This window comes from Tasmannia lanceolata, unplaced genomic scaffold, assembly GCF_043159265.1.
Source record: "Tasmannia lanceolata isolate RefF3 unplaced genomic scaffold, GAP_Taslan_0.1 ptg000044l, whole genome shotgun sequence".
Taxonomy (NCBI): Eukaryota; Viridiplantae; Streptophyta; class Magnoliopsida; order Canellales; family Winteraceae; genus Tasmannia; species Tasmannia lanceolata.
Window position 1 is genome coordinate 2,365,471 of NW_027518721.1, and position 14,502 is coordinate 2,379,972.

The window sequence follows — 14,502 nt, forward strand, 5'->3', positions numbered from 1 at the left end:
TGGAAGTTGTCTTGCCTGTTGAACTGCGAATTCCTTCCCTGAGAGTGATGATGGAAGGAGACCTCAAGAAAGGAGATCTTGTTCTAAAATCCTTCCGGGCACTGGTATATGATCCCAGGGGTAAATTCAAGCCGAAATGGTCAGGTCCATACATTGTTGACGAAGTCCTGCCTGAAAAGCCGTCAGACTCCTCGATGAAAATGGAGAAAAGCTAACAGAGCCAACAAACCTTGACCAACTCAAGAAATACTATGCTTAGAGCACCAAAAGGCTTTCCTTGGCCAACCAGAACTCCAAACCAAAAGCCCTTAAAAAAAAAAAAAACATATCAAAAGAATCATTTGCAAAACCCTTTTGAGCTTACGCAAAATCAAAACCATTCTCTTTTCAAAACCCATAAACTAGGGGCATGTGTGCCTTGAACTACGGGCGACCTGATCCTCATCCTTTGGGGGTACGTAGGCAGTCTGGCTAGTCCGGATTCGGTCGAAACCTTGGAAAACTTATCAAAACTCCGGTCTTTCAAACCCTAACCTACCTAAAAAAGTCATTTTGGTGCAATAGGCAAAGGTTAGTGGCTAAGAAAAAAAAGAAAATAGAATAAAAAAAATAAATTTGAAGGCCCGTGATTGAAAACCCGCAAGGGCGATCTAAGCAAAAGTTAGGGTCGTTCACCTGCTAAGTTGAAAACCCGAAAGGGCGGCTTAGGCAAAAATCAATGTGTGAGCCTGCTGGATTAAAAGCTCGCAAGATCAATTTAGGCAAAAATTAAGGCAGGTGGTCCGCTAGATTGAAAACCTAAAAAGGCGATCTGGTCAGTGGCAGTGATTTCTAAAGAAACTGAACAACTGGAGGCAGACAAGACTTGTAACCCAATAATGGCATCATTAAAGTCTGAATAGTGACAGCATGACTTGCTTTGATATTCCTCTAAATTAGGGGCATTTAAGACTAAGCAATCAAAGGGGTTTAATGACCATGACGGTGATACCGAACAAGGAATGAATTACTTTTAAGCATGGTATTCGAGCCATTCTAAGAGTGGTTAACCTTCACCATTTAAAATGTTTGTCAGGTCAAGAAGCAAGTTGAGTCTTTCTTGAAATCCAAGTCCTGTGTTTGTCAATGTCTTTTACTTGTCACTTGTCGAAGTCTGTCGCGTGTCAAGTCAAAATCTCCAAGGTCTTGTATGGTCTGTACCTTTCCCAGAGCTGGGGTGACAGGCACCAAAGCAAGAAGTCTCTTCTCCGGAAGACAGATTAACTCAGAACAAGGTTCAGAAAAATAGCAAGCTATCAGGCCTATTGAAATTTTGTTAGCTGGCAGATTTGAAAGAGACCTTTCAGGCATAATTGATCTTATGGTTCTCATGTTTCCTCTACACAGAGAGCTTTGTAAATCCAATATTCATGAAATGAAATATTTGTTTCCCTGCATTTGTATTTGGTTTATTAAGACTCTAGTCGTGGAAGTATGAAATAACTAGGGGCATCTTTTATGACTTGGCAAATCACGCCAAGTCATAAAAGCTGTCAAATCCACAAGGACAATCAGAATAAACCAATGTCTCCAGCAAGTTGAGATGAGAGAAGCTCGAGCACATCTCGAGTCAAACCTCCGCATTCCCCAGCTAAGCTTACTCCATAGTCAGCTCATCAGCAGAGCTAGTCCCCAATGGAGTTTAGCATCTACTTCCCAGAGAGTCCGCTGGCAGCTGCTCAAAGCGTTCAATTCCCAGCAAAATCTAATTCTTTCAAAAAAAGGGTCAATATCCAAAATCCCTGCAAATCATGTGAGTCCAGTCTTCAGCAAGGAACTCGCACTCTCATTTTCTCGGCAAGAGACAAAGCAATTCTCAAAGGGATCAATCGATCCAAATCAATCAATCAATCTAGCAAGCATATAAAAAAAAAAGTTCTGTAAGCCCAAGGGTTCCCCATGGGTTCATTCAATCACCTTGTTTTGATGATTAACAAACACAAATTGATTAGTCTTTTATGGACTAATTGTTTGCCTTGAGTGTTGTGCTTTAGACAGGTCCTACACAAGTCAAATCATACTAGCACACACATTGTTGGCCTATGCTTGAAGATGAACCAACCAATGGACAAAGGAGCTAGAGAATTCTTGGACAAATCACACCTTGGAGGATCCACCAAGGAGAAGATCAACATCATCCATATCAAGCATTGAACATATAGAGAAGTTCATGAAGGCCAAAGCTGGAGGATCAAGAACCTAATACAAAGGACCAAGGAGCTTGTACCACAACTTGAAGATGTCAAGCATGGAAGCTCAACCATAGAAGATCCCAGCTCAAGAGAAGAGTTCAAGAGAGTGATAGAAAGGTTAGAATGTATTCCTATCTCTCTTGCATTTCCTCTTGTCAAGGCACATTTTTAAACCCCTAAAACTAGTGAAAAATCATGTTTTCCAAAGAGAGTACAACATACCCTTAGAGCCTAATTGGTTTAGTGAATGACCATGTGGTGTTCCATCATTGTGGGACCCTCATGACATTCCATTTAACTTGGGTAAATTGAGTTCCAAACGCCCAAATGAATTTAGCAACAAAAACAGGAAAATATGCAGTTCATAGGCTTCTCGGAACTCCGAGAAATGGTCCAGTAGTATTTTTTCACTTCTAGTCATTTTCTCGGAACTCCGAGAAATGGTCCAGTAGAATTTTTCTTCTTCTGGCCGTTCTCTCGGATCTCTGAGAATTTGTCTCGGAACTCCGAGAATTTCTCGGAGCTCCGAGAAACTCGCGACAGCACAGAAAAGAGTCGTTGGAATTTGAATTAAAATTTGTTTTTTGATATTACCACCCCCAAACGGTCATATTGAGTTGGAACTCTATATATACACATTGTATGGATCTAAAACACCAAAATGAATATGTTCCAACCTTAACAAACCCTAGAAACTCATTTGCAACCATTTTTTGGGTTAAATTCTCTCACCAACCAAACTCTTTGTGCCTTGATTTTAGAAAATCTTTTGACATTGGTTTAGGCTTAAACTTGTTTATTCTTGAGAGCATCCTTGGAGCTTCAACTTGCATTGTAGCCTACATAGAGGCAAAGCTTTTATCTTCTTTATTCGATCGGTGGCAAGGGCATCCGTTGTATTTAATTCCCTTGGGTGAACCGCTTAGAACTCGGCGGAGAAGGAGAGTCATTGTAAAGATGGAAGGGCATCCTTATTTAATTCCCTTGGAGTGTAAAAGCCTCAGAGCCGGGCATCGTGGAGGTCTCAATAGTGGAAATCCTCAAGTACAACCTTGAGAAGAGTGGAGTAGGCCGTTTGCCGAACCACTATAAATCTTTGTGTCACTTGTGTGATTGGTATTTCTCTCACTCCCTCTTACTCTCTTATTTGATTATTTGTGCTTAGAATTGAGTGAATAGTTAGCATTGATAATCAACCTAAATATCTTAACCTTGCTAACTAGGCTATTAAAATTACCTAATTAAGTTTGCTAATCAACAAGGGTTTTGAACTTATATTAATTTGTAATATTGTTTAAGTTCAACTATTTCAAACTTAATTAAACAAGAGATAGGTCTTGGGTGAAATCTTAGGAAAAGTTTTTAAAAGGTAAAGATTTTATAAACATCCTATTCACCCCCCCTCTAGGTTGCCAAACCAAGTCACTACTTGGATTTCAAGTTCCCGCTTCTTTGGAGAGACAAAGTAATCTCCAAAGAAATCAATCCAAATCAATCAATCAATCAATCAAAAGCAGGAGAGTATCAATTTTTTCATAAGAATTTCACTCATCGATCAAATTTTCATTACTTGTTACTGCGTGAGGGTTCCGCATAACAAAGCTTTCCCTTTTGATTACTGCGTGAGGGTTCCGCCTAATTAAAATTCCTCCTTTTGTTACTGTGTGAGGGTTCCACATAACAAATTTCCATTGCTTGTTACTGCGTGAGGGTTCCGCATAACAAAGCTTTCCCTTTTGATTAGTGCGTGAGGGTTCCGCCTAATTAAAATTCCACCCTTTTGATTACTGTGTGAGGGTTCCACATAACAAATTTCCATCGCTTGTTACTGCGTGAGGGTTCCGCCTAATTAAAATTCCACCTTTTGTTACTGTGTGAGGGTTCCACAACAAATTTCCATCGCTTGTTACTGCGTGAGGGTTCCGTATAACAAAGCTTTCCCTTTTGATTAGTGCGTGAGGGTTCCGCCTAATTAAAATTCCACCTTTTTGTTACTGTGTGAGGGTTCCACATAACAAATTTCCATTGCTTGTTACTGCGTGAGGGTTCCGCATAACAAAGCTTTCCTTTTTTATTAGTGTGTGAGGGTTCTGCCTAATTAAAATTCTCCCCTTTGTTACTGTGTGAAGGTTCCACATAACAAATATTCTTTGCTTGTTAATGCGTGAATGTTCCGCATAACAAAGCTTCCCTATGGTTAGCGTGTGAAAGTTCCACCTAACCAAACCTCCCGTTTGTTAGTGCGCGAAGGTCACGCCTAACTAAAAATTCTTTTTTCAGTGCGTGTGGGTTCCGCCTGATTGTTCAAAGTCCTAATTGCCAATTAATAAAAATCCAATCCCTTTTGTATCTTTTCATTTGAAATTTCGGGCCGATCAAAATGTGATATCTCTTCAGCTTTGGCATCCGTGCGATAAGCGCCCTCTGCCAAAGAGGGGCATCTGTAGACACCCCATTTTGACCCGACCCTTTTCCCCAAAATCAGATAAAATCCCGAAAGTTGAGTCGAGGTCCCGAACCGAATTAGCTCAAGTATCAAGCCATAGGAGGGTGACCTATCAAAGAAGGGGGTGTCAATATCAACCCATTGGCCAGTAAAAAGGAAAAAAAGAAGAGAAAAGACAAGTTGTTTGGTGCCAACTATCAAAGCAAGGTGGCACTTGTATCATTTGCAAGAGGGGGTGAATTTAAACCTGGGAAGGGTGCTAGTATCAGTGCCCTATAAAGACAATTGATATATTTGTTCCTTTTATTACCTAGGGACAGCCCACCCAAGTGCAAAAGTTAGTTACAAATAACCTTAGGAGGGCTGTCCAAGGTGTGAAAAGGGGGAGCAATAATGTAGTCTTTTCCTAAGACCCTTTTTCCCCCCAAGACCACCCTTATAGGATAAAAGAATAGTCATAAATTCATCTACCAGGGTCTGTCCAGGGCAAGAAGAGGGGGGCCGAATTTATCATTTTGGCTTGTCTTGCAAGTATCTAAGAAAGACCATAGGATCAAAAGTGAAATGGATGGCTGAGATTAGGAACAGGGTGGCAACCCTAGCTATAAAGTCATATATCTTGTGGGTATACAGGAGAGCCCCATTTTCTAAGAAAAAGAGCAGCAACAGAGAGAGGGAGAGGAAGAAAGGGATTTGCAGCCACCTCATCTTCTCCTCCTTCTACCACCACCGTCAACCACCACCTCCAAAACCAAAACCCTTTTCCACCTCTTCCACCATTTTTTACCACCACCATTTCTTCATTTCCGCTACCATCTCCATTGATTCCGGCAAGCTTGCCGGAATCCGACCAACCCCAAACCCATCTCAACCTCCATCGATCTCCAGCCACCACCACCTACGACCATCTTCTTCAACCTCCTCCATTAGTTCCGGCACCATCCCTCTGCAACCCACCCTCATTTGCACCTCCATCTCCTCCACCATCTTCTCCATCACCACTGACACCACCATTAAAAAAAAAACAAAACACAGAGAGGAAGGAGAAGTAGACCGGCCAAACCAACTCCACCACCACCGTCATCCACCACCACCATCCTCAACTCCACCATCACCATCATCTTACATCTCAACCACCATTAACCCCTTTTTTCCTTTTCAACTAAAAAAACCAGAGAGTGAGACAGAGAGAGAGAGGGGAGATTTGTGGGTTTGGAGGTCAGCCACCATTGGCACCACCATCATCTCTGCAAATCCGGCCGGTTCCGACCGCCCTACCTTCGATCCGACATCCGACCATCTTCTTCTGCCTCCGTCCACCATCCCGGCCACCCCCTTTTTCGACCCCACTCCACCTTCACTTCCAACACCAAAACCCACGATCATCTCCAACAGCCACGCCCAACTCCCATCTCTTCTCCACCATCCAACCATCATCAAACCCCTTTCGTTTGCAGAGGGAGCCGAGAGAGAAGCATGGAGAGAAGGTCCATTCTCCTCCGGCAAGGTTCCCGGAACTCAGGGTAAATCTCCACCATCTTCTCAGGTAATATCATCGGAATCCGGCAAACCCCATCGGAATCCGAGCAACAATCTCTCTCCCTCTATCTTCATTTTCTTCCACCCTCAGCCACCTCCTAATCTCAGCCACCATCTATAAACCCATTTCATTACACCATTTCCACTACTTTCTAACCTGTGACCCTCCACCAAACCCATTTTAATCATCCTCAACTCCCCATCACCTCTGTTGCTCTTCTCCACCATCAACTTAACCCACCGTATTCGGCTCCCTCCGATCATTTCCATCAAACTCATTACTCATCTGACCGCCTCTTCTTTTTTATTTTGAAACCCCCAACACCTCCATTACTCTTCCCCACGGTCAAATTAACCCACCAACACCTCCGGCCACATCAACTTCATATCATCATAGGACTTCGTTTAATTTGGGTTTGTAGATAGATGTCTGCTTAGGGAAGAAGAAGAAAACTAAGGGCCCCTACCACCTCCATCCAGATTTGACCCCATCCTCATTTTTGCCTCAATTTCCAGTGATTACCATTTATTCTGACGATTTCAATTCTTGTCTCTCACTCTTTGAAAATCCATTTTTCGGCATAGTATTGGAAAGTGATAACACAAGTTGGATTCTCTGCTTTGGAGAGGAGAATGCTGGAGAAGGAAAGGAAGATCTGCCTATTCTCAACAAAACCAGCATAAGGTCATCAAAGAATAAATCGGACAGCGATTCATTTAAGGGTATCCATAAATTCAGGTAATCTATACTAATTTCTTTCAATACATGTTTGAGTCAGAATCATGCCTATTATCATGGAGTGGGATTTGCATTTTGTTGTTATCACTAGCGATCTGTGTTTCTCCATGCCATCAAAATTCTAATGGGTTTTGTGAATTAGATTTACTCTTTTTCCTAGATTCTCTTAAATTTACATTTACGTCAAGCTTTATGTGTTGATTGTCTAAGGAAGTGAAATTTGGTTGTTGTGTTGCAAGTTTCTTTGAGTGCATTTTCTTCCTATATTAAAATCCAGCTCCTACAATCATTGGCTTTTCTGTAATCTGATTTCAGGGTTGTAGTGAATAGATTTGTTGTTCGTTTTGGCTTGGATTGCCATGGTATGTGGTGAAGGCCATTTTTCGAGTTTCGGGATCCCATCGATTTTGGGAGCACATCGTCGGGTTAAGGCTATGACGGACGGCAACCTCTTGAGCCAAAACCTCCTTTCAATCAAAAGGGATAAAAAATACATAAAAATCCAAAAACAACAAAACATAAAAAAACAACAAAAGCGTTTTTCAAAAAGCTGTTTCGAACTACGTTGGCTTGATCCCTTTTCACAGGGTACGTAGGCAGCTTGGGACCGTCATCCCAAGTTCAGTCAAACTTTTCAATAAAATCAATAAAACCCCTAAAAAAATCATTCAAGCATCCAAAAACCTTTCAAACCTTTCACAACAAAAATCAAAATGGGCAAGGATGGTGATCGCCAGGTCACTCGGAGCCTTCCTTTCATTTCATTTCCGATTTTCATCGTGGTTTTCCGGTTTTATCGGTTTTCCGACGTTTTATCAGGTTTTGGGACGGGCGACGACGTAGCGTGGCCCCTTCACAGGGATTATCCTCGCTGAGCCCAACGATAAGCTATGACGATCGTGAGACTTATCCGATCTTTAGCGGATTAGGATCGCTGAGCTTGATTCATTAGAATCGCTCCCTGAGCCTATCGTACGCTCCATTTTCTTTTCCATGGCATTCTCGGTCCTCATGTACCGTTGATTTTCGGATTCATTTCTTTTCCTCTATCTTTTAGCTCATTGTGTCTTTATCTTTGACTTCTTATGTGCTACTATTAGCTTGCTTACTTTCCTAGCATGAGATTGATTGTTATTTTCTTAGCATTATCTCTTACATAGGCTTGCATGCTAGTGTGTTTATTTTGTTGCTTTGATAGTTTACTGTTGTGCTTATCTGTCGTCTCACCTGCTTAGTTGTAGCATTTATTCATCTTATCTTGATTATCTGCTTAGCTGTAGCTGTGCGTGTGGATGTTACAGCGTTCCTAGATGTGATGGGTTAGGATTCGATGCGGTGAGTTAGGATTTAGATGTTTATTTTCTTTGACCGATCCCCGGGTCATGCATGCTTATATAGACGTTTTCTCGGGGATACTCGTTCTCATTTCACATAATTTTAGCCCAAAACTCTTCAAAATTAATTAAAAATGGCATAAGAGAACAGGTGCTTGCACTTGGGCGAATTGGGGGCGCTTAACACTTTCCCCATTCGTCATCAGGCACGGACTTTTGTATCTCTAGTTATTCGTTGCAACAGAGTATTTCATGGGATCCAGGGCCTACTTCCTTGGATGACGACTCTTCTTTGTTATAGGTACATCTTGGTTCCGGGCTAGTCCTTGAATTGAGAGGTATCTCATTTATATCGCCACCCATGCTGTGAGTGGCACCATTTCGAGAGTTCCTTGGTAGAGCTCTCCTTCACGTTGTGGAGATCTTAGAGGATTGACGTGGGATCTCGTGTCCCTCGCTCATCGTCCTCGGGATCGGGGTCCACAGTGTGAAGGAGTTTTAGCCTTGTATTGAGATTAGGATGAGATGGTAGTGAATCTTAGATTTAGTTGGTGAAAAACCATCTTTTATGGTATTGAAACCCTATAGATGATGTCAACCAGCTTTTTGCCAACTTTTGGGATGAGAATGAGAGGGTATTTGAAGTACAGGTGTGACAATCCAAGAGGGGGGGTGAATTGGTTAATTATAAATTTTAGGCTTAATTAAGGAAGATTAAAAATTAATCTTCTAATTAATCACTAATTAGTCTAACCCTTGTTCAAATATGTCTGTCAATAAAAGCTAGGATTTAGACTTTCTAATCATTCACATTTACTAACCCTTGTTCAAATGGATATCATAATGCAATTAGGGTTTATAACATTTAACACAAGTGCATTCACTAACCAATGTTCAATTAAAGCATAAAGTAAGGTTAGAAATTACCAATCACCACACGTGCAAGAGAGAGAGAGAGAGAAAAGAGCAAGAATCCACAAGGCACAAGATTTATAATGGTTCGGTCACAACTTGACCTACTCCACTCTTCCAAGTTTACCTCCTTGGGATCTCAACTAAAATGATCAAGCCGTACGCTTGACTCCTTCATCTCCAAAGGGAACAAACCCTTTCTTTTCAATTCTCAAGGGCCAAAGCGAAGCCCCTCGCACGAAGCCTTGGCAAGGGAATCAAACCCTCACACATGATTCACCGTTCTTCACAGGCCGAATCAGAAACCTTTTTCTTCACCTTTCTTTACGGGCCGAAGAGAAGACCCTGTCATGAAGAACCAATTAAATTTAAAAGTCCCAATGCCTCTTAATAGGCGGATTACAACTTTGTAAGCACACATTCACTCAAAGAAATAAACAAATAAAAATGCTATGGAGTGCCTCTTGATAACATGTAGAAATGGAAGATCAAAGAGGTTTTTAGCATTTGAAATAGAATGTTAAAGCTCAAGGAGAAATGGGATTTGATCTTTCCCAAAATGTTCAAAAGCTTATAGAGATAGATTTTAATGATGTATATATAGTGTATTTGAAAATATGACCATTTGGGGTAAAACTATAAAAAAACGGCTTGAAAAAGTCAAGCAGAAAACGCCCCAACGGCTAGTTTGCTCTACCGCGGCGGTCATCCACCTCTATCGGGCGCCCTATTCTATTTTCAAATTTCTTACCGTCGCGGTCGACTGGCCACACGGCGGTAGCCCGGCAAAGGCTAACTGTTTACTAAAAAAATTTGGCTCAAAAACCTATCCTGGTTGACCGAGCCGCGACGTTCGTCCGTCCAAACCATGTAGGATTGTTCTGTTTTAAAACAGACACATCCGCGGTCGCCTGGCTTAACCCGGTCAACCGGCCCCATAAAATTCGAGATGGCCTGGATTTCTAGTTTACATCTCGCGGTCGCTCGGCCTAGCCCGGTTGACCTGCCCTGGTAAAAATTCATTTTAACTTTAAAGATCAGGGGCTTTTGGGCTATGACCTTTGGGCTTAAGTCCAAGGTTTTCAAACACATTTTTGGGTGTGTTGATGGTTTTCAAAGATGTAAAATGTTAAGTATAAAAATCATTTGAAAACCTTTTGAAAGTGCATTTAATCATAGAATCAAGAGGACTCCAAATACATTCTAAAAGTAAGAACCTTGAGTCTTCTTGGAATGTCTTGGCTCCTTTGCACTTTCTTGGACTTCTTCATCTTGGGTGAACATCTTGTCCTTGTTTTGGCTCTTGTGACTTGTCCTCCAATCTTCAATGCATGTTGAGGTACTTGAGGTGTCACCATGGCATGTTCAACTCCAAGCTCCTTCTTGACACTTGCTTAGGAAACTTGTGGAATCTTTATGATGAGCTTCTTGATTCGAACATCTTCAAATGGGGATGTCTTCAATGTCGGTGCAAGCTCTTGGTTCCTTTGCTCCTTGATCCACAAGCCATGTGTTGTGAAGAGTTGTGTAATGGCGACTGTGACATGAAAATCCTGTATACAACACAACACCTCAAAGCAACACATCAGTCCATAAATGCTAATCAATTTAGTTTGCTAGTATCAAAACAAGAAGGTAAGGTGAATAATTAACACAAGGAAACCCTTCGGCTTATAGTATTGAATCATAGATTTAGTTGATGAAGGATTGAGATTGAAAAAATAGAAAGTTTCTTATTTTACAAACTTTATAAAACATCCATCTTTTAGACATAGGAAACCCTAGAGATGGTGTCAAGGAGCTTTTAGCCAAGTTTTGAGTTGAGAATGAGAGGGTATTTGTAAGCCAATGGTTCCATCCTTGGCATTACCTTCTTGTTTTGATGATTCCATACACAAGTGATTTTATATCACTATTGTGCTTTTGATTGTCTAAGTTGTAGATCTCATTAGTGTGCAATCAAGGAAGCTTGGATCAAGGCATTGAAGCTAAATTGGAATGCATTTGGAGTGCCAAAGCTAGGATGATCCAAGAAGCTTGGTGGACTTGAAGCCTTGAAGACCAAGAGAAGATTGTAGTGCTTTTCAAGTCAATAGAGTTTGTACTCCTCTCTTTGTATTTAGAGATGTCGAAGGCATTAAACATAGGATAAAATTTATTTGAAATTGTATTTGAAATTGTAGGATTAAATCCCAAAGTTCATGGCCCAAAAGTCCCAAAAGTTTTTAAAGTAAAAAAGGAATTTCTTATAGGGCCGGTCGACTGGGCTATGCCGGGCGAGCGCAAGATGGAACCTGGAATTCCAGGCATCTCGAAACTTATGGGGGGCGGTCGACCGAGGTAGTCCCTGCCGACTGCGATGTGTTGTTGTTTCATACAGAAACAATCCAGCATGGTTGGGGCGGACGACCGCCAAGAGTCGGTCGACCGTGTAAAGGTTTGAGCCAAATTTTTTGAGCGAACAGGTAGTCCTCGCCAGACGACCGCCATTGGGTCGGTCGACAGCGACAATAGAGAATTTGAAAATAAAAAAAGGCGCCCGATAAGGGCGGGCGACCGCTGTGGCCCGGTCGATCGTAGTGGCTTGGCAAAAGTGCCGTTGGGGCTTTTTCTTGTTGACTTTTTCAACTCCGCTTTTTACAGTTTTACCCCCAAATGGTCATATTTTCAAATGGGCTTTATATACACTATCTAAACCTTTCTAAACCATCTTTGAATATTATTTTGAACAATCTAAAGATCAAACCAAAGTGTTCTTAGTGCCTCTCTCATCTCTAACCAAGGAAGTGGATTAGGCTTAAATTTGTACATCTACATCCATCATTTGTAACCCTTGTAAAGAGATTTTTAGTTTTCTTTCTTTGAAGAACATTGTATTTTTGGCGAGTGTGAAGAGACGTGTAGCCATCTCAAGAGCGAGTGTTGGAGACGTAGAGCTTTCTCCGGTTCGTGGCGTAGTGAAAGCACCAAGAGGTCGTGGTGGAGTTGAGTAGGTCCTTGAGTGACCGAACCACTATAAATCTCGGGTGTACTCTCTGTATTTCTCTCTCTTATTTTGTGATTGTGCATTTGTGGTTTATTTTAATTTGTGTTTAAAGTTTTAATTTGCCATTTAGTTTTTCATTTCCGCAATGGTTTTGGCAGAGTTTTAAAAAAAAAACCTAATTCACCCCCCCTCTTGGGTTGCCATCATCCCTGGGATTTCACTTGGTATCAAAGCACAAGGCTCATATTTAGGTTTTTGAAAAAAATTTCAAAAATAGAAGAGAAAAAGATAATGGCAACCCCATCCGGATATGTTGAAGGACAATCCGTTTATAGACCCACATACTTTAATGGTTCAAATTATGGGTACTGGAAAATCCGGATGGATTTCTTTTTACAATCCTTAGACTTTGAAATGTGGGAGTTAATAGAAGATGGATACATTCCTCCCACAAGTGATAGAAGTGAGTGGTCGGCCGCACAAAAGAAGAGAGCCGCATTGAATGCTAAAGGAGTGAACACAATCTTTTGTTCTCTATCTCCCGACGAATTCAATCTGGTGTCTACTTGTAATACGGCTAAGGATATATGGAAAATCCTTGAAACCACCCATTAGGGGACTTCACAAGTCAAAAAGTCTAATGTTAGTCTTCTTGTTAGTGATTTAGAACCTTTTAAAATGAACGAAAATGAATCCATTTCCGAAATGTATTCTCGTTTTACTAATATTGTTAATGAGCTTGAAGGTTTAGGTAAAACCTATGCAAATTTAGAATTGGTGACGAGGCTTCTCCAGTGTCTTCCATTTAGTTGGGACCCCAAGGTCACGGCGATCAAAGAATCTAAAGATCTTGACAATGTGAAGTTATATGAGTTAGTTGGATCCCTTATTACACATGAAATGCAGATGAAGAGAAGGGAAAACCAACAAGCCGAGGCCTCAAAACGCAAGAAGAAAGACAAAGGGAAATCCATTGCCTTCATCGCCAAATCATCATCTTCTTCCTCAAGTTCCGATAGCGATGAATTGGAAGCTTTCAAGAAGTTTAAGAAGATGTAGAAGAAGAAAGGAATAAAAGATAAGAAGAAAAAGGAGGAAAAGAAGGAGGAGGACCCAATAAAATGCTATGAATGTGGCAAATCCGGACACATAAAGCCGGAATGCCCTCTCCTCAAGAACAAGAAGAAGAAATATGGGAAGAAGTTTAGAGCACACGTGGCAAATTGGGATTGGCTTAGTGATAGCACTAGTTCATCATCAAGTAAGAGCTCCAACGAAGAAAAATCAAACTTCTGTATCTCGGCCCATGTTGAACCTACCGTATGTCTAATGGCCAACATCGAAGAAGATAAAAATGAGGTATGCTCCCATCCATCTTCTACTTCAAGTTCTAATGATAACGAAATGACTTATAATGAAGTTTGTGAAACCTTGGATTTGCAAATGTAAAAAAATAAAGCTTTAAAGAAAAATCTTTCTCATATTAAAAAAGAACTTGAATCTTTAAATCAAAACTTTTCTTCTAAGTTTCAAGCCCAAGCCAAAATGGAAGGAGATTTAAAGTATGAAAATGAGACCCTTGAGGGTCGCTTGAGTGAACTTGAGACTCATGTTTTGATCTTTCAAAACATGGCAAGTTCATCCAAGTCTTTTGAAGATGAAAGATTTGAGTTTTCAAACTCTTTAAATCATCTTCAAAATGAAAATGAGAGGCTAAGGATGTGTCTATATGGTTTTATGAATGGAGACAAAATTATAGATATAATCCTTAGAAAGGCTACTGTAAGATCTAGAAGTGTATATCATAATGTAACTAGCCTAGCTAACCCCTCAATTCGATGCCATTATTGCGGCCTTCATGGGCATTATCAGTTCCAATGTGCATCTAAATTGAGTAGGGATAGCATTGGGACCAAAATTTCTTGGGTTCCCAAAGCCCCAACTTAATTTCATTTTGAAATTGGTTTAGTATTAGGGGCTTGTGCTAAATCTTGAATATCCATTGCATTTAATGATATAAAGCCCAAGGTTCAAATGTATTCTTGGTTATTTGCTTACCTTGGCAGATTTTGTTTTATAAAACAAAAAAAAATCCCTCTTCTTTTGAGTGTTTGTCTTTGATAGGAAGAGTTATTTTCATAAAAGAGGAGAGATTTAAACTTAGTTTGTATATTTTTTTCCAATCCCTCATTTATTATATTTGTCAATTAAATAGGGGGAGTTATATGTGTGCATGTTTTCCATGATTTAGGGGGAGTTTTCATATTGCATATCGTTTCCCTTGTTATTGTCTCTTGCACCATCTTTTTGTTGAT